Source organism: Triticum urartu, chromosome 4A (genome assembly GCF_056163025.1).
Source record: "Triticum urartu cultivar PI428250 chromosome 4A, HENAU_Tu73, whole genome shotgun sequence".
NCBI classification, from domain to species: domain Eukaryota; kingdom Viridiplantae; phylum Streptophyta; class Magnoliopsida; order Poales; family Poaceae; genus Triticum; species Triticum urartu.
The window spans coordinates 528,934,830-528,954,658 of record NC_141876.1 but is presented as its reverse complement, the minus strand read 5'-3'; the positions used below and the strand labels follow the sequence as shown (position 1 = coordinate 528,954,658).

The window sequence follows — 19,829 nt, the reverse complement described above, 5'->3', positions numbered from 1 at the left end:
CAACGTACATGTTTGTGCTGATGCCTCCATGTTTTCTTCTTACCAGGCAACAGGGACTTCACCCGTGCTGATGGGGAACGGGTCACATGCCAACACTTGAGGTGTTGGTACGGTCGATCTGAAGTTTACTTCGGGGAAGACTGTGTGTCTAAAGAACGTTCATCATGTACCGTCCATCAATAAAAATCTCGTTAGCGGTTCCCGTTTATGTCGAGATGGTTTTAAGTTGGTTTTCGAATCCAATAAAGTTGTAATTCTAAGTGTGGACAATTTGTTGGAAAAGGCTATGAGTGCGGAGGCTTGTTCCGCCTATCTTTGTCAGATATTTGCACTAAAGTTATTAATAATGTTTGCCACAATAATGAGTCTGATATTTGGCATTCACGACTCTGTAATATTAACTTTGGTTGCATGTCGCGGTTAGCCAATATGAATTTAATTCTGAAAATCTCTACTGTCAAAGGCTCCAAGTGCCAAGTATGTGTGCAAGCTAAGCAACCTCGCAAGTCCCATAAGACTGCAGAGGCAAGAGACTTGGCGCCACTAGAGCTTATACATTTTGATCTTTGTGAGATGAATGGCGTGTTGACAAAAGGTGGAAAGAGATACTTCATGACGTTGATTGATGACTCCACTAGATATTGTTATGTGTATCTTCTGAAATCAAAAGATGAGGCTTTGACTTTCTTTAAAAACTATAAAGCTGAGTAGAGAACCAACTTGATCGAAAAATTAAACGGCTTAGGTCCGATCGTGGTGGAGAGTATTTTTCCAATGAATTTGATCTGTTTTGTGCGGAACATGGTATAATCCATGAGAGGATGCCTCCCTACTCACCCCAGTCAAATGGGGTAGCCGAAACAAATAACCGAACTCTAACTGATATGGTTAACACCATGTTAGACACTTTGGGTCTATCCAAGGAAGGGTGGGGGGAGGCGCTAATGAATGTGTGTCATGTCCTAAACCGAGTTCCCACAAAGCATAAGACCATGACTCCATTTAAGGAATGGGAAAGGAAAAGGTTGAAACTCTCTTACCTACATACTTGTGGTTGTTTGGCGAAAGTCAATATACCAATTCCCAAGAAGCGCAAGCTTGGACCAAAAACCGTGGATTGTGTTCTTCTGGGCTATGCTTTTCATAGCATCGGCTATAGATTTTTGATAATAAAATCTGAGGTATCTGACATGCATGTTGGTACGATTATGAAATCAAATGATGCAACTTTCTTTGAGGACATATTTCCTATGAAGGATATGTCGAGTTCATCAAATCAGGAGATACCTACTCCATCTAGTGAGGAATTCACTGTAATTCCTGAACCCACCATTGAGATGGAACACGTTGAGAATCCTGTTGAGGGTAACAATGGAACTCCTGTGAGGAGTAAGGGACAGAGGACTGCAAAGTCTTTTGGTGATGATTTCATTGTGTACCTCGTGGATGACACACCCAGGACTATTTCAGAAGCCTATGCATCTCCTGATGCTGACTACTGGAAGGAAGTTGTACGTAGCGAGATGGATTCCATCTTAGCTAACGGTACCTGGGAGATCACTGACCGTCCTTATGGGTGCAAACCTGTAGGATGTAAGTGGGTGTTCAAGAAGAAGCTTAGACCTGATGGTACGATTGAAAAGTACAAGGCACGGCTTGTGGCCAAGGGTTATACCCAGAAAGAAGGTGAAGACTTCTTTGATACTTACTCACCCGTGGCTAGACTGACCACAATTCGGGTGCTACTATCACTGGCTGCCTCACATGGTCTTCTCGTTCATCAAATGGACGTTAAGACGGCTTTCCTCAATGGAGAGTTGAAGGAGGAAATTTACATGGATCAGCCAGATGGTTTTGTAGTACCTGGTCAGGAAGGAAAGGTGTGCAAGTTATTAAAGTCTTTATATGGCCTTAAACAAGCTCCTAAGGAGTGGCATGAGAAGTTCGAAAGAACATTAACTGCTGCCGGCTTTGTAGTAAACGATGGTGACAAGTGCGTGTACTATCGCTATGGTGGGGGCGAAGGAGTTATTCTTTGTCTGTATGTCGACGACATATTGATCTTTGGAACCAAACTTGATTTAATCAAGGAGGTTAAGGATTTCTTATCTCGCTGTTTTGAGATGAAGGATCTAGGAGTAGCTGATGTTATCTTAAACATCAAGCTGTTGAGAGATGAGAATGGTGGGATCACATTGCTTCAGTCTCATTATGTGGAAAAGGTCTTGAGTCGTTTTGGGTATAGCGACTGCACGCCTTCTCCAACTCCATATGATGCTAGTGTGTTGCTTCGAAAGAATCGACGGATTGCTAGAGATCAACTAAGGTATTCTCAGATTATTGGCTCGCTTATTTATTTGGCGAGTGCCACGAGGCCTGGCATCTCTTTTGCTATGAGCAAGCTGAGTCGGTTTGTGTCAAAACCGGGAGATGATCATTGGCATGCGCTTGAGAGAGTTATGCGCTATTTGAAAGGCACCGCGAGCTATGGGATTCACTACACCGGGTATCCAAGGGTACTGGAGGGTTATAGTGACTCAAACTGGATATCTGATGCTGATGAGATTAAGGCCACAAGTGGTTATGTTTTTACACTTGGTGGTGGCGCTGTTTCCTGGAAGTCTTGCAAGCAGACCATCTTAACGAGGTCAACTATGGAAGCAGAACTCACAGCATTAGACACTGCCACTGTTGAAGTAGAGTGGCTTCGTGAACTCTTGATGGACTTACCTATGGTTGAAAAACCAATACCCCCTATCCTGATGAACTGTGATAATCAAACTGTGATCGTCAAGATAAACAGTTCTAAGGACAATATGAAGTCCTCAAGGCATGTGAAGAGGAGACTAAAATCTGTCAGAAAATTGAGGAACTCCGGAGTTATTACGTTGGGTTATATCCAAACGTCAAAAAACTTGGTAGATCCCTTCACAAAGGGTCTATCACGTAATGTGATAGATAATGCATCGATGGAGATGGGTTTGAGACCCACCGCATGAGTTGTCCATAGTGGTAACCCACTCTATGTGATCGGAGATCCCGTGAAGTAGAAGTGGGAGACAAGCTGTTGGTCAGCTGGGAGGAGAGTATCCCTATATTAATTATCCCACTCTGTGAAGATGCAATACTCTCCTGGTCTGCATGGCAGGTTGATACTTATCTTAATGTGTTCCAAGTGGCTTATTCGGGTAAGCAGAGATGTTGTCCTGCAGAACATCTTCTGAGGAACACACCTATATGAATTTGACTGTTAACATCGCAGTCTGTGAGAATTGGGTGTTCTCTAATAAATTCATGAAAGGCCCTGGAGTATGACGTATATGCTCCACCCGCGGGGAAGCCTTGCGGCAGCCCAATATCGGTCAAGAATTTGTGTGAAACTAGTTTCACAGAAAACTTGTAGTTCAAGGCATAGTCCACTATTCAAGTTGTGATCTAGTGTAGTATAAATTTCTAAGTGGAAGTTCAACTTCACAGTCTCCACTAAGCACCGATATATAAAACAATGTTTTGGAACTAAATGATGAGATGTGTCAATGAGTCTTTGTGGGGAATTGTTGGAATTTTGCTAGTAGGCCTTTGGCCCAAAGCCCAACTAAAATTCTGAAATTCTCTTGGCCCATTCATGCACACATGTGAGTGGAGTGAGTGAGGCTAAAGTTTAGTCCCACCCCGGAAGTTGAGAGAGAGTTGCACCTCTTTATAAGGTGAGCTCTTCTACCACTTGTATGAGCATAAGAAGAGGAGACCTACACGCGCGCTCCTCCTCCTCGCTCGCCTCGTCACGACGCGTCGCGGGTTGCGGGACTGAGCCGAGCCGAGGACAGAGCTATGCATGTTGTCTATATTTTTGCTGCATGGAAAAATTAATGAGTCATTAATTAATAATTAACGGACGCGTTAATTACTGAACCGTTTCTGATTCTTTTGGATCGTGACGACTCGGACGTGGGGTTTACTCTCACGACCTACCCAGCCCGCACTATATAGTCAGGCAGACATCTACCCTAGCCGCAGCCGCTTCCTATGGTTTCTCACCACCGTTCCAGATCATTGCACCGCCAAGCAAGTCTTCTCCATCCCTCCTTCCGGCGTGCACCGCGAGAAGGGACAGCAGGCCTCCGGAACCCCGCCTCTCGTGATCCTATACGGGAGAGGGGCGATCAGGTTTTTGGGGAGCGCACTCGCGCGACTGCTGGCAGCGACGACTTCGTGAACGACGACTTCTTCCCCGACCTCGGCAACCTCATCCTTGACGACATGGGCGACAATGTCAACGCCGGCGGTGCTGCACCCGCTGCACCGTATGTGATTCTATCCTTCCTGTTCGAGATCGTGGTAGAATTCATGTTTCTAGTATGTGCCCTAGATGTGATATGTTCATCTGCTATGCTAGTTCGCATGATTAGTTTAATCTCTGCTGCTGTGATCATGATATATCTTCTGTTTATTCGGATTAAATCTCGTAGTAATTTGCTCATATTTCCAACAATATCACACAACGGTAGCATCAGCGCTAGATCCCCACCAAACGTGCAAACATAAAATGTCTGCCACCTGACTCGCCTCCTCACTCGAGCTTCTAGCCAGCAGGCTCCGAATCTCCAACAATTAAATATTTACAGAGGTAAAAAGTTCCTTATTTTGTGAAGGCAACAACAACCAACCAGTGAACCTGTGCACCTGTGCAGTACTACATGTCTAATTTAGAACCCAAAATTGAAAAATGGCCAACAAAGTTCATGCTGAAACATCGGTAAAGAAATATTGAACATGGTAATCATATACCAATTATAGATGCCTCACTAGTGGTAATAATACACCAATTCATAACTAATAGCAGGTAATCATATCCCTCTCGGCTGAAAGCCTCATACTCTAATATCTATCAGGGCCAATTGATGCCGCGCTTCTGCAGTCACCACCATTTATCTAAACTGCCTAACAGACATGGATTTACTACTTCCCTTGTACAACCCGACTGAATGCCTAAATCCACCATCAAACACGCCATTCAACTATCCTAGAACATAAGAAAGAAAGGTACAAGCTTTTCAGAAGTCAGAACATCAACTTATGGTGCAAACAACAGCTAGGGTTTACAGATTGCTCCAAGGAGCGTTCCAAATCCAGAAAAGCACAAGCCATATCACAAAACCGTAGCATCAGCGCTCGATCCCCACCAATCGTGCAACCATAGAATGCGCCACCACCCTAAACCCCACCCCCTGCAGCCGGTATTTGAAACGACAAAACTTTCACCCAAGAATTGCCCCAAAACGCATAAATACAGGAGCTTGGCCGTGCAATTACGTGTGGCTGTTGCTTGAAGCAGAGGGCGGAGCAGAGGTTGGGGAGGAGGGCGACTTGGGCGAGGCGGGACCAGGTCGGAGAGCGGGCGAGGACAGCGACAGCAAGGTCGGCGACGGCGAGGAGGCGAGGTGGGCGAGATGGGTGGTTTTATTGCGGCAAGGTAGGCACGGCGGCGGCGACGGCGATGGCGGGGGCAGCGGCGACGGCGGCGAGGTCTGGAAGCGTCATTTGGGGGTTCTATGTGGGTACTAAAATGAAAAGGATGTGACTAGGGCGCATCTAGATGTGATATAACTATGTCACATCTAAGATGACATCATCAACTTTTTTTAATCTATCAGCAACTATTTGTTTGTTTCCGTCCGATCGCTAAGTCGCTCACGTAGACGTAGCCAACGTCCAGCCCGACTGTTTATTTCTCACGATCATTAGTCCAGCCCAACTGTTTGTTTCTCACGATACTAATGTCTGCTCAAAGGAAAACAACGATTGTGAAAAGCAACGATCGGTTGTATCACACAAGAAAAAGCGCAGAAGTGTGTACGTCCCAAAAAAGCATCTACACGGGCACTAAAAATATATATTTTTTATTTCAAAACGTGAAACTGCATCTGGGGTAAAAAGCTTATATTTTCAAGTAGATATTTAATAAAAGTAAATACATTAATGCAGTATTATGTACTAATTTGAAAAATGTTCACAAAACTTTGCAAGTAAAAAAATTGTTCATGAGCTGAAAAATGTTTGTGATTTAAAAAAAATCAAGAATTTGAAAAAATGTTCACGGAATTAAAAATATTTGTGATTCCAGAAAATTTCATGAGTTCAATGTTTTTGTGGATTCAAAAAATGGTCGTGAATTTGGAGCCCAGTTGCGAGTTACAAATGACGACTTGCAATTGAGGTGGACTTATAATTGACGTGGCAACAAAAAAAACTTCAAAGCCTAGTTGCAAGTCGATGGTGACCTTGCAATTTGGGCAACCACAAAAAATTCAAGCCCACTTGCAAGTGAAGAGTGGAATTACGACTAAGTGTGACAAAAAAAGGGTGAGCCACATTGCGAGTCCAGGGCAGACTTGCAATTGGGCGCGAATAAAAAAGGCCAGTCCCAATTGCGAACCAATGGTTGGCTTGCAACCGAGGCAGCAACAACTACATTCCTAGTTGCGAGTCGTGGTGGGCTTGAAGCCGGGATGAGAACAAACTACGCGCTCAGTTGCAAGTCGAGGGTGGAGTTGTAACTGGGACGACAAACACACTACACGCTCAGTATGGTTGACATGCAACTCGGGTCACTACGAAAAAGTATGATGCGTCCTAATTTTGAGTCGATGGCTGACTTGCAATTGGGCCCCTGCAAACATACATCCCCGTCCTGGTTGTGAGTCGATCATTGACTTGCAACTGCCCCCCTACAAACGTATGCCCCCTAGTTGCGAGTCGATGATTGACTTACAACTAGGCCCTTACAAACATACCCCCCTAGTTGCGAGTTGACGGTTGACATGCAACTGGGGCCACTACAAAAAAGTATGACACGTACTAGTTGCATGTCGATGGTTCACTTGCAACTGGATCCCTATGAACATACGCTCATCCTAGTTGTGAGTCGATGGTTAACTTACAACTAGGCACCTACAAACATAGGCCCCCCTACTTGCGAGTCGATGGTTGACTTGTAACTGAGCCCCTACAAACATACGTCCCCCTAGTGGCGAGACGATGGTTGACATGCAACCGGGGAAACTACAAAAAGTACGATGTGTCCCTGTTGCGAGTCGATGGTTGACTTGCGATTGAGCCCCATAAACACACGCCCCCTAGTTGCGAGTCGATGGTTGACATGCAACTCGGGTCACTACAAAAAAGTATGACGCGTCCTAGTTGTGAGTCAATGGTTGACTTGCAACTAGGCCCCTACAAACATACACCACCTAGTTGCGAGTTGATGGTTCACATGCAACTGGGGCCACTACAAAAAAATATGATGCGTTCTAGTTTGGAGTCGATGTTTGACTTGCAACTGGGCCCCTATAAACATACATCCCCCGCCTAGTTGCGAGTCGATGATTGACTTGCAATTGGGACTCTACAAACATACGCCCCCTAGTTGCGAGTCGATGATTGACTTGCAACTAGGTCCTTATAAACATACGCCGCCCTAGTTGTGTGTTGATGGTTGACATGCAACTGGGCCACTAAAAAGAGTATGACTCGTACTAGTTGCATGTCGATGGTTCACTTGCAGCTGGACCCCTACGAACATACACTCACCCTAGTTGCAAGTCGATGGTTGACTTGCAACTGAGCGCCTACAAACATAGGCCCCCCTACTTGTGAGTCGATGGTTGACTTGCAACCGAGCCCCTACTAACATATGTCGTCCTAATTGCGAGATGATGGTTGACATGCAACTCGGAAAACTACAAAAAAAAAAGTACGACGTGTCCCAGTTGTGAGTTGATGGTTGACTTGCAACTGTGCCCCTACAAACATACGTACCCCTTAGTTGCGAGTCGATGGTTGACATGCAACTGGGGCCACTACAAAAAAGTACGACACGTCCTAGTTGCGAGTCGATGGTTAACTTACAATTGGGCCCCTACAACACATGCCCTCCCCTAGTTGTGATTCGATGGCTGACATGCAACTAAGGCTACTACAAAAGTATGATGCGTCCTAGTTGCAAGTCGATTGTTGACTTGCAATCAGGCCCCTACAAACATAGCCCCCCAATAGTGATTCGATAGGTGACATGCAACTGGGGCCACTACAAAAAAAGTACAACGCGTCCTAGTTGTGTGTTGATGGTAGGTATGCAAACGGGCCCCTACAAACATATGTCTACCCTAGTTGCGAGTCGATGGTTGACATGCAATTGGGCAACTACAAAAAAGTATGACGCGTCCTAGTCATTGGTTGACTTGCAACTGGGCCCCTACAAACATACGCCCCCTAGTTGCGAGTCGATGGTTGATTTGCAACTAGGGCCCTACAAACATACGCCCCCTAGTTGCGATTCGATGGAAGGCTCTCAACTGCCCCTCCTCCCTACGAACATATGTCCCCCCCTAGTTGCGAGTTGATCGTTGACTTGCAACTGGGGCAACTACAAGAAAAACGATTTTCGAGATGGCTACATGCAAATGAGGCGACTACAAAAACTACAAATAGCTCTATTCCGGAGCCGAGGAGTTTACATACAAACTAAAATGGGGGAAATTTTATTTCTGTGAAAAAACAACTAGGCAAACACTTGCATATGCAGTATACAAAAAATTTAACATGGAAAAAAGAGTGCATAAAAAAATAGGGGAAAACAAAAAAATGTGCCCAACAGCCATCTCTGAGCCACAGACCGGCGAGATCAGGTCGCCTCCTTCGGATTTGAAACAAAACAATAGAAAAATGGAATAACAGGGGGTGACAACTCGAGGGAGGCTACCGTATCGATGTAATATATTCTCTGCTAGACCCGTCGTATTCGAAAAATAGCCCAACACAAACAAAGGCAACGCCGGCCCAACAGAAAAGAAAAAAAGGGCAAAAAACAGTCCCGCTCCGGTCTAGGCCTCCCGGTCCAGACTCTACAACGCGGCGCGGATCGATTACGGGCGATCACTCGAGCGCGAAAAATAAAGACACAATAGATCGGGCAGATGGACATCTAGATGTGAGATCACTGAATTTTATCCAGATGTGTTTTAGCAATCCTGCTCAAAAAAGAAAAAAAACACACAAACACGGAAATGACTGAAAAACACATGGACAAGGATGCGCAGATCACTCGTGCTGGGACAAACAACAACACGTGAGCCATGCTAAAAAAATATGAATTTTGAAAATTGCATATAAATATATAGAGAGAGAGGGAAAAAATGAACATCGCAGTCTAAAAACAAAAAGGAAAAGCCAAGACTAAAACACACAATCACAAGAGAGGGCAAAAAAACACGATGCCAAAGAGCAGCAGGCCACCAGGGGCAACAACGACGCTGTGAATAGGAGCAGGCCGCCAGCAGTATAAAGCAGCACACGCTCAGCCCACACAAGAACAAAGCCACGACCGTGCAAAGACAACAGATGGCAAGAAAAAAACAAGTGCAGTACAAATCTTAGAGCCTTCAGATCATGTGGTGGAGAGGTTAGATGTGATATAGTTAATTTTCATCTAGATGTGAGTTAGCCAATCCGAAATGAAAAACCCACGGCCGAAGTTGCGGAAGCCAGGCGCAGAGTGTTGTGTTGTGTAAGCTCTCTTCGGGGGAATTTCCTATTTGCCACACGTTGCGGCAAATTGTCACCGCAACGCACAGGCAGAGCAATACATCGAGCGATTCGGGCCGGCCCATTTCGTGACTGCACGCAAAACTTTTGGTTTCTGGTTTTGGGAATGTTACACGGGTTTTCAGTCGGCTTATTCCGGTTTTGGGAACCTTCTAGAAGACCCAGAACAGACTTTTATTTTTTTTTCCTTTTTTATGTTCGCATTCCTGTTCCTTTTTTCTTTCCTTTGTATGTTTTTTCAGATTCCTCTTTTATTTTTCATTCCTATTTCATTTTCGTTTTTTTGTTAAAAAATGTTCGAGAATTCAAAACATTTCGCCTTTTCCAAAATTTGTTCGTTTTTTCATAAAATGTTCCAGTATTGTAAAATTCAGAAATTCATAAAAGTTCAAATTTTGTTCACTTCTTTCAAAAAATGATCTAAAATTTCAACAAACAAGTAGTGCTTTTAGAAAAATGATCCAATTCAAAAAAGGTTATGTTTCAAATTTTGCTCATAAATTGATAAAATGTTTGCACTTTAAAAAATTGTTCATGTACTATTTGGTTTTATAATTTTCGAAATTATTTTATTTAGAAAAATGTTTAGAAATTTCAAACAATTTTCTTGCTTCTAAATATCGATCAAATTTCAAAAAAGGTTGTCCTTTCAAATTTTGTTCATGAATACAAAAAAGTTCGCATATTAAAAAAATTGTTTGTGTTTTTTCAAAAAATGTTCGGAATGTTTCTGCTCAAAAATTTCACAACTTTTCTAAAAATATTCAGCATTTCTAAAAAAAGTTCCCATTTAAGAAAATTGTTCACAAATTTTTAAAAATGTTCATATTTTCTAATTTGGAGTTTCAAAATATGTTCCCTCCTCAAAAATTGTTCAAAATTTTCGAAAAATAGTTTTTGTTTTCAATTTTTGGTCGAGAGTTTAAAAAATGTTCGTGTTTGCTTAATTTTCATTTGGAATATCGAAAAATGTTCTCGATTAGAAAAGGCGTTCATGATTTCGAAAATGTGATTTAGAAAAATGTGTCAGTTTTGTAAAACAATCAGCAAATTTGAACAGTGTTTGCGTTTCAGAAAACACTCGGTTTTCTTTAAAAAATTGCTTTCAAAATTCTGAAAATAATTCTGATCTGCGCTGCCTATTGTTTCTTTAACTCTTAACGCTGCTGCCTAATCAGATAAACTCGGTAGGTTAGCTGGTTGACGTTCGTCCTCTGTAGGACAAGGTCGCTGGTTTGATTCCCAGCGATGTCCAAATATTTTTTGGACCTAGAGAGATTCGCTTGCGGTCATGGGCCGGCCCAGTCGGAGACCGCCTGTGCGAAACTGCGTCGCTTTGCCGCAAAGAGCGGCGAGTAGGAGCTCCCCTCTTCGAGAGCTCCTTCGTGGCAGATAGAGCTGCCCAGATTGGGCCGGCCCATTTGTGCAGTACAGTAGCAGGGCGCGAGACTGTAGTGTTTCCCCTAGGCGATAGACCTAGGGTTTCGACGTTTTCCGGCGACGCACGCCGGAATCTACCCTCGTCGGTCGGCGAACCTCGCTGACACCTTGCTGATCACTCGGGCCCGGCTCGTGCTCGGGGGGGAAGAGGCAGGAAGGAGGCGAAAGAAGGTTTTCTGCTTCGCTCCAGATCCGATCGCGATGGCGTAAGGTGCAGGCTCTCAGCGAAAAGAAGGGAAGGAGACCGCGGAAGAACTGCTGGCAAGGTTGACGCTGCAGGAGGAAGAGGAGGATGATTTCATCTAGGAAGAGGAACTGCCGGACATGGTGGAGACGGTGAAGTGGCTAGCTATTGCGCGTGTACACACGCCTAAGTCGTTCAGCCCTAACGCGCTGTATGGAGACATGCAGGCAGCCTGGAACCCCGCAAAAAAAGTTGAGTGGAGGAAGATCAAGAGTAACCTGTTCACGACGCAATTCGGGTGTCTGGGTGATTGGAGGAAGGCGATGCATGAGGGGCCGTGGCTGTTCAAGGACCAGGTTGTGATGCTGGAAGAGTACGATGGATTCAAGAACCCTGATTCCTTTAAACTTGACAAACTCTCTGTGTGGGTGCAAATTCACCGCCTGCCAGATAAGTTCCTGATTGAACCAGCGGTGAAAGGTTTGGCGTCCATGATTGGTCAGGTGGAGGATGTACAACTGAAGTTGCCTGCAGGTTTCTTTGGAGAATTCGTGAGAGTCAAGGTAAAGATAGACATCAACGGCAAGATAAAGCGCTTTGATACTGCTACGAAGGGAGAAGAGACGGTTAAGTATCAGGTGAAATATGAGAAGTTACCCACTTTTTGTTTCAAGTGCGGTGAGTTTGGGCACTGGCATGTAGAATGCGGAGATGGAGAACATGATGAATCCACGTTTGAATGGGGTGAGTTTGTTCTTGCTGATAATGTGAGGTTTAAGCAGGCAGGAAGGGGAAGTTTTGCATCTCAAAGAGGCAGAGGAGGACCTTGGGCAGGAGGAAGGGGAAGAGGAAGAGAGCGGTACAATCCAAGCCAGAGTTGGCGTTTCAATGCACGTCCACAACAGAACCAACCTACTGAGGATCAGTCAGGGGCCGCTATAGAGGACCCATTAGCTAGGAAGGTGACCAAGCATGGATTGGTGAGTCCAGAATCTGGAACCTTTCAGATGTCAAACAAACGTACATCGGTGGATAATATACCAAGCTCATCCGGGACTGTGTGCGCTGAAGAAAATCATGGTAAAGCAATGGTTCTGGCGGCTAGAGAGCCCCAAGTCCCTCCTCTTCCGCCGGTGTATGTGTCACCGAGGAAGGACCGTAAGAGGCCGAAGAAGATAGGCAAAGGAGACACGGCAGAGATGGGTGAGGGGACAAGCGAGTTTGAGGAAGGGATGGAAACCACAACAACCAACAATGAAGCATCATCGGCGGGCTCTGGCGAGGAGCACCGCTGGGCGCAATGAGTGTTTTAAGTTGGAACTGTCGTGGCGCGGGCAACGCTGCAATAGTTAGAGAGCTTCGCGAAATCGCGAAGGATTTTGCCCCTACCCTTTTATGTATTGTCGAAACACAGATTGGAAGGACAAGGGTAGAAAGTCTAGCAGGAACCATCGGTTATGATAATGGCTATGATGTAAGTAGTCAAGGTAGGAGCGGTGGTTTAGGAATATTCAGGAATAATCCAATAAAGATCGAAATTCTGGGTTACTCGGTGTATCATATTGATTGTTCGGTGGAGGAACCAAACACTGATCCGTGGAGATTGTCTTTGTTTTATGGTGAAGCATAAACACACCTGAAAGGGCATTTCCCTACTTTATGTTTTGGATGATGATGACAACCCTTTGTTGGTCTAATCGTGTGCTATATGTTTCAGGTTCTCGATGCTTAGGCTTACATCGGATTGCTATTGCCTCTCGTAGGAAAAGATCGAAGACGTGTCCTCTACGCTTTTATTTTCTTTGGTCGTAGAGTACCCGTACTATCAAGAGGGAATCCTCATTAGGAAGCTCTGGGGGAATCTTTTCACGTACACTTTCCTCACCCCTCATTTGTCTTCCTCAGTTGTGAGAGAGAGTGTTCCCCCTATCTTTCCTTCTGTTTTCTGCTCTTCCCAGTGGTTGTACCGCCCCCTGGAGCGGTTGTACCGCTGGACCTTGTCGCTCTCCAGCTTTTACCGAGCGGTTGTACCGCTGCCTCCGGGCGATGGTACCGCCACCTTGCTCAACAAAGGCTAGGGCGGTGGTTCTGGCCACGCACCGCTCAAGTACCGCTCAAGGTTCTGTTTTGATGCGGTTCTCGGGCGGTGATGGCCCGGTTGATCCGGTCGATCCTCATTGACCGGTACCACCGGTGGTCTGAGCGGTTCTTCCGCTCAGAACTTCGCCGTCCAAGAGCTCAAGGCCATGCGGTTGTTCCGGTCTTGCACCGCTCAAGTACCGTTCTCGTCTCTGTTCTGAGGCGGTAGTTGTGCGATGGCTGGGCGGTTGGTCCAGTCATTTTTCTTAACCGGTTCTACCGCCCAGCGGCCCGGTTGTACCCCCTGGTAAGGTTCTGCAGCTACACCGTGAGTCCCGGTTGTACCGGGACAAGGACCGGTTGTACCGCTGCAGGGCTAAAAACGCAGCAACGGCTGGATTTTTAGGGTTGCTATATAAGAGTGTTTCTCCCACCTACCACTCTCACCTTTGACCTCTCTCACTCCACCATTAATGCACTTCAAGCTCTCTTGCCCGATCTCTCTCTCTCTCTAGCCACTCAAACTTGTCGATTTGCTAGGGATTGAAGGAGGAGACCTAGATCTACACTTCCACCAAAGGATATTTGCTTCCCCCATACTTTCTTGTGTGGATTTTGTTACTCTTGGGTGTTTGAGCACCCTAGACGGTTGAGGTCACCTCGGAGCCATATTCCATTGTGGTGAAGCTTCGTGGTTTCGTTGGGAGCTTCCAATTAAGTTGTGGAGAGAGCCCCAACCTTGTTTGTAAAGGTTCGGTCACTGCCTTCAAGGGCACCAATAGTGGAATCACGGCATCTCGCATTGTGTGAGGGCGTGAGGAGAATACGGTGGCCCTAGTGGCTTCTTGGGGAGCATTGTGCCTCCACACCGCTCCAACGAAGACGTACTTCCTCTCAAAGGGAAGGAACTTTGGGAACACATCCTCGTCTCCACTGTCTCCACTCTTGGTTATCTCGTGCCTTTACTTGTGCAAGCTTATTTGTATCATATCACTTGCTTGCTTGTGTTCCTATCCTTGTTGCATCATATAGGTTGCTCACCTAGTTGCATATATAGACAACCTACTTTGATGCAAAGTTTAAATTGTTAAAGAAAAGCTAAAAATTGTTAGTTGCCTATTCACCCCCCCCCTCTAGTCAACCATATCGATCCTTTCAATTGATATCAGAGCCTCGTCTCTTTATTAAGGACTTTACCGTCCGAAGAGTATGGTTGATACCGTAGACGGTGTGGAGGAACACTCCAGTGCGAATCCGACCTCGTCTACGGGCGATGGGGGAACCTCGGTCTCTTGTGAGGAGTTCAATGTGGCCTTGGAGACATTTAAAACCTCCATGATGACCGAGGTTGAAAGCATGTTTACTAAATTCCTTGAGGGGCTTAAACTGTCCACCGCACCATTAAAAGTGGGTGATCCCACCGACAAGGTGATGGATGCTATCTCCGATAAGGGGGAAGCTAGTAGTGAAAAGGCTCCTTCTTCTAGTGGTAAAAATGGCACCGGCATTTTTGCTCATGTGGAACCACCACTTGTTTATGGTGGACCGGTTCCCTCCACTCATTTGAATCATGTCGGTCCTCCCCCTAAGATTGTGAAAAATGAGGACTTTGATTCTTGGGTTTACCGCTTTAAACGTCATTTAAATCATGTGAACACTAACCTTTGGAGGATCATTGAAGAAGGTTTCTACCTGCATGATCCAAGCAACTTCACTCCTCGAGAAGCCACGGATAATCAATTCAATGAGAATGCTCTCTTCATCATTCAAGATGCAATTCCACCCGAAGACCTACCTCATCTTCGTCCCTTCGCCTTGGCCAAAGATGCATGGCATTGTGTTGTCTCTCTCTACCGGGGAAGCGCAAGCATTCAACGCTCCAACTATGAAGTGGTGCAAGATGAGGCCGATGAGTTTGCAATGAAAGAAGATGAAGAACCTCGTGAGCTTTATCGGAGAGTAACCAAACTCGCGGTCTCACTACGAGATCACGGGAGCAAGGACACGGATGACAATTGGATCAAGCGCAAATTCCTCAAGGCAATGATGCCCTATCACAAGGCCATGTCCTCCGTCATTCGTCAAAGACCGGACTTCCACACTTTGACCTCAAGCGAAGTGTTGGATGAGTTTGTGGCCATGAACATTTTGGACAAGACCGCCGACAATGCGGTGCTTCGTTCTCAAAGGGCAAAGAAGCCCAACCTTGCATTGAAGTCCAAGCTGTCCATTGAAGAAGAAGAAGAGGAAGAAGAGGAGAGCAACCCCGAGGATACAAAGTATGCATATCATGAACACATGGCACTCACTTCAAGGCAATTTTGGAGCAAGAAAAACTTGAGGCCAAACTTTAGCAAAAACAACTCAAGTGGCACGAAGAGCAAGCAACATGTAAGGACTTGCTACAGTTGTGGCAACGTGAGTCATTTTGTTGCGGAGTGCCCGTATGAGAAGAGGGAAGACAATGGTGGCAAGCTCATCCGAAAGGACAAGGCCAAGTCGTTCCCCAACAAGAGCAACTTCACCAAGAAGACTCCTCCCAAGGCATTGGTGGTACAAGAAGAGTACAATGAGGATGATGACGATGATGAAGGTGATGAGTCGGTTGCCATGGCCTTCGTTGCCATTGCGACGACTCCACGGGTGTCTCTCTTCGACTCACCAAATGAGAGCATCACCGCCAAGTGCCTCATGGCTAAAGCCACCAACAAGGTAACCCCCAACATCAAAACTACCATCATTAATCATCCTTCTCTGACGGATAGCATTAATGAACTTGAGGGAACTAATGTGGAGGAGAATGAGTTTGAGACCTTTATGGGTAAACTCAAGGGCAAGCCCAAGAAGCACTTTGTTGCTCTCTTGGAACAACTTGGTGAAGCCAATGACATGATCGACGCTCACGAAGATACCATCTCTAAGATGGAAGGGCATAGCCGTGACTATGCCGATGAGATTTCGGATCTTTCCAATGCTCTTGAGGAAGAGTGTGGTCTTCATTTGGCTCTTGAGGAGTCACACAACGAAGATCATGCTAAATTAAAGAAAGATCTTGATCATGCTCTTGTTGTTTCTCGTGTGCTAAATTCCGAGAAGGCCGAACTTGGGGTTGATCTTGCTAGACTCAAAGAGGATTTTGATATACTTGACAAGGCCCACAAGGCCTTGAAGGGTATCCACGCTAGTCTCAAGGAGTCTCATGATCAACTCCAGGTGAAGCTAACTAAGGAGAAAACCACATTTCCTCATATGGTTTTAATTGATAATGCAAATGCTACTAACCCGTGTTGTGAGCATATACATCTTGTTGAGGAAAATGCTAAGTTGAAGGAGCAGCTTGAGAAAGGCCTTGTGTCATGTATACAAGGTGAGAAGAACCTCAACGACCTTTTGAGTAGTCAAAAGGAAGTCGTGGCCAAGGAAGGGATTGGGTACGCACCCAAGCCCAAGAACAAGAAGAAGAATGACAAGGCCAAACGACCTCCCCCTCTCAAGCAAACTTTTGTGAAGGAGGGAGAGGGTGCATCCAAGGAGAAGAAGAACGATGCGAAGGGTGGCGGCGCCGAGAAGGGCAATGCCACCCCTCCAAACAAAGCCGGCGATTTTAATCCTTCTTATGTGTTATGCCGTGCTAGTGATGGGCATGTTTATGCCAAATTTGTTGGTTCTCCCTATGAATACATTGAATGGTCTATTTGGGTTCCTAAGACCCTTGCTACTAACATCAAAGGACCCATTACAAAATGGGTACCTAAAACCAAGCATTAATCTCTTGTAGGTGTTTGCTTCCGGTGGGGGATCATGGTTGCTCGATAGTGGAGCTACAAATCATATGACCGGAAGCAAGGACTTGGTGGTGGATGTGCACAAGATTTCCTCTATGCCCACCAATGTCGAATGGGGTGATGCCTCGTCCTCTAAGGTATTGGGACTCGACAAGGTTGTCATTTCTCATGATCTCACGATCGAGAAGGTCATGCTTGTAGAGTCCCTTGCATACAATTTACTTTCCGTTCGTCAACTTGCAATCATGGGCTTTGCCACCTTCTTTGATATTGATACCATGGCCCTCTTGTGGAGCAAGAATCTTAAAGTAGCCTTTGTTGGGCATGTCGAGAACGGTCTATTGTGATTAACTTTTCGGAGCGACCCACTAAGACCGCGACATGCCTAATGGCTAAAGTTGATGTGGGATGGCTTTGGCATCGCCGTCTAGCCCATGTCAATATGAGATCTTTGCAAAGTCTTCTCAAGGGGGACCATGTCCGTGGACTAACAAATGTTAGTTTTGCTAAAGATCGTGCTTGCAGTGCTTGTATCGAAGGAAAGCTACATGAGAAGGCTCACCCTCCCACGACTATCATCTACTCAAAGAGGCCTTTGGAGCTCCTTCACATGGATCTCTTTGGGCCTCCATCCTTCGATAGTCTTGGGGGTAGGAAGTATTGCTTGGTGATTGTGGATGACTACTCAAAATACACTTGGGTGTATTTCTTCAAGAGGAAGAGCGAGACCCAACAAACCGTCATTGACTTTGCAAATGAAGCTCAACGTCAACACAATGCAAAGATCTTGACAATAAGAAGTGACAACGGCACCGAGTTCAAGAACTACACCTTGGATGATTTTCTTAGTGATGAGGGGATCAAGCATCAATACTCCGCACCTTACACCCCTCAACAAAATGGTGTTGCGGAGAGGAAGAACCGGACGTTGATGGATGCGGCAAGGATCATGATGGCGGAGTTCAAGTCTCCGTACAACTTTTGGGCCGAAGCCATCAACACCGCGTGTCATGCATCCAATCGGCTCTACCTCCGCAAGGGCTTGAACAAGACTCCATATGAGATACTCACCGGTAACAAGCTCAACCTCAAGTACTTCCGAGTGTTCGGGTGTAAGTGTTTCATTCTCAAGAAAGGTGTTCGGTTGTCTAAATTCGAGGCTAGAGCTTATGAGGGCATATTTGTTGGTTATGCTACAAACTCTCATGCTTACCGTGTCCTCAATAAATCCACGGGACTTATTGAGGAGACGTGTAACGTGGAGTTTGATGAGAATAACGGCTCCCAAGTGGAGCAAAGTGGCACTTGTGATGTAGGTGATGAAATTCCTCCCCAAGCCATAAGAAGAATGGGTGTTGGCTTTATCCTACCCATTGAGGAACCCCTTGTGGCCGAAGGAGAAGGACAAAGCTCCACTCAAGTGGAGCCATCACCAACCCAAGGCCCACACGCTTCCGAAGAACAACATGAAGGCCCTCATCCTCAAGAACAAGACCAAGGGCAAGATCATGCTCAAGACGGTGTTGTCACACCAAGTGATGCCCAAGGTCAAGTTCTCTCCTCCGGGAAAGTTCAAGAACAAGAACAAGCTCAAGACGACGCTCAAGATGATCAAGTGACTACTTCTCGTCTCACCCCCGAGGAGGAATTGGAGCGTCGTGCCGCCAAGGTTGCTTCCAAGCTCTCCACCAAGGATCATCTCATGACGAATGTGCTTAGAAGCTTAAGAAAGGGGGTAAGCACTCGTAGACAATTAGCAAACTATTGTGAGCATCACGCGCTTGTATCTTGTGTCGAACCCCACAAGGTCTATGAGGCGCTCGAAGATCCAGATTGGCTCAATGCCATGCATGAAGAACTCAACAACTTCGAGCGCAACAAAGTGTGGAGATTGGTGCCAAGACCGACGGAGAACCACAATGTCATTGGAACCAAGTGGATATTTAAGAACAAGCAAGATGCCCATGGGATTATCATTCGCAACAAGGCTCATTTGGTAGCACAAGGCTACTCCCAAGTCGAGGGTATCGACTACGGTGAAACCTTTGCTCCCGTTGCTCGTCTTGAATCCATTCACATGTTGATTGCATATGCTTCTCATCATAACTTTAAGTTACAACAAATGGATGTGAAGAGTGCTTTTCTTAATGGTACCATTAATGAATTGGTTTATGTCAAGCAACCCCCCGGGTTCGAGGATCCCTACTTTCCCGATCATGTGTATCAACTCGATAAGGCATTCTATGGCCTTAAACAAGCCCCACGTGCGTGGTATGGCCACCTTACCGAGTTGTTACAAGACCGTGGTTTTGAAGTTGGGCTAATCGACCCCACTCTTTTTACTAAGAAGGTCAAAGGGGAGTTGTTTTTGTGCCAATTATATGTTGATGATATTATCTTTGGTTCCCCTAACAAAGCTTTCAATGAGGAATTTGCCGCTCTCATGACCTCAAAGTTTGAGATGTCTTCCATGGGAGAGTTGAAGTTCTTTCTAGGGTTCGAAGTGAAGCAAAGAAGAGAAGGAACCTTCATCAACCAAGCCAAATATACTCAAGACATGCTCAAGAGATTCAAGCTAAGTGATGTCAAGCCGGCTTCCACTCCAATGCCCACCAAGTGCCAACTTGACATAGATCCCAATGGTAAAGCGGTGGATCAAAAGGTATATCGCTCCATGATAGGTTCCTTGCTTTACCTTTGTGCATCTAGACCGGATATCATGTTGAGTGTGGGAATTT

General features: G+C 45.6%; 1 pseudogene; it reads right to left on the bottom strand.

The window, feature by feature from the left end:
• Nucleotides 1-5,917: 5,917 nt before the first annotated feature.
• Nucleotides 5,918-5,985, bottom strand: LOC147976425 (small nucleolar RNA SNORD36; annotated as a pseudogene).
• Nucleotides 5,986-19,829: the final 13,844 nt, after the last annotated feature.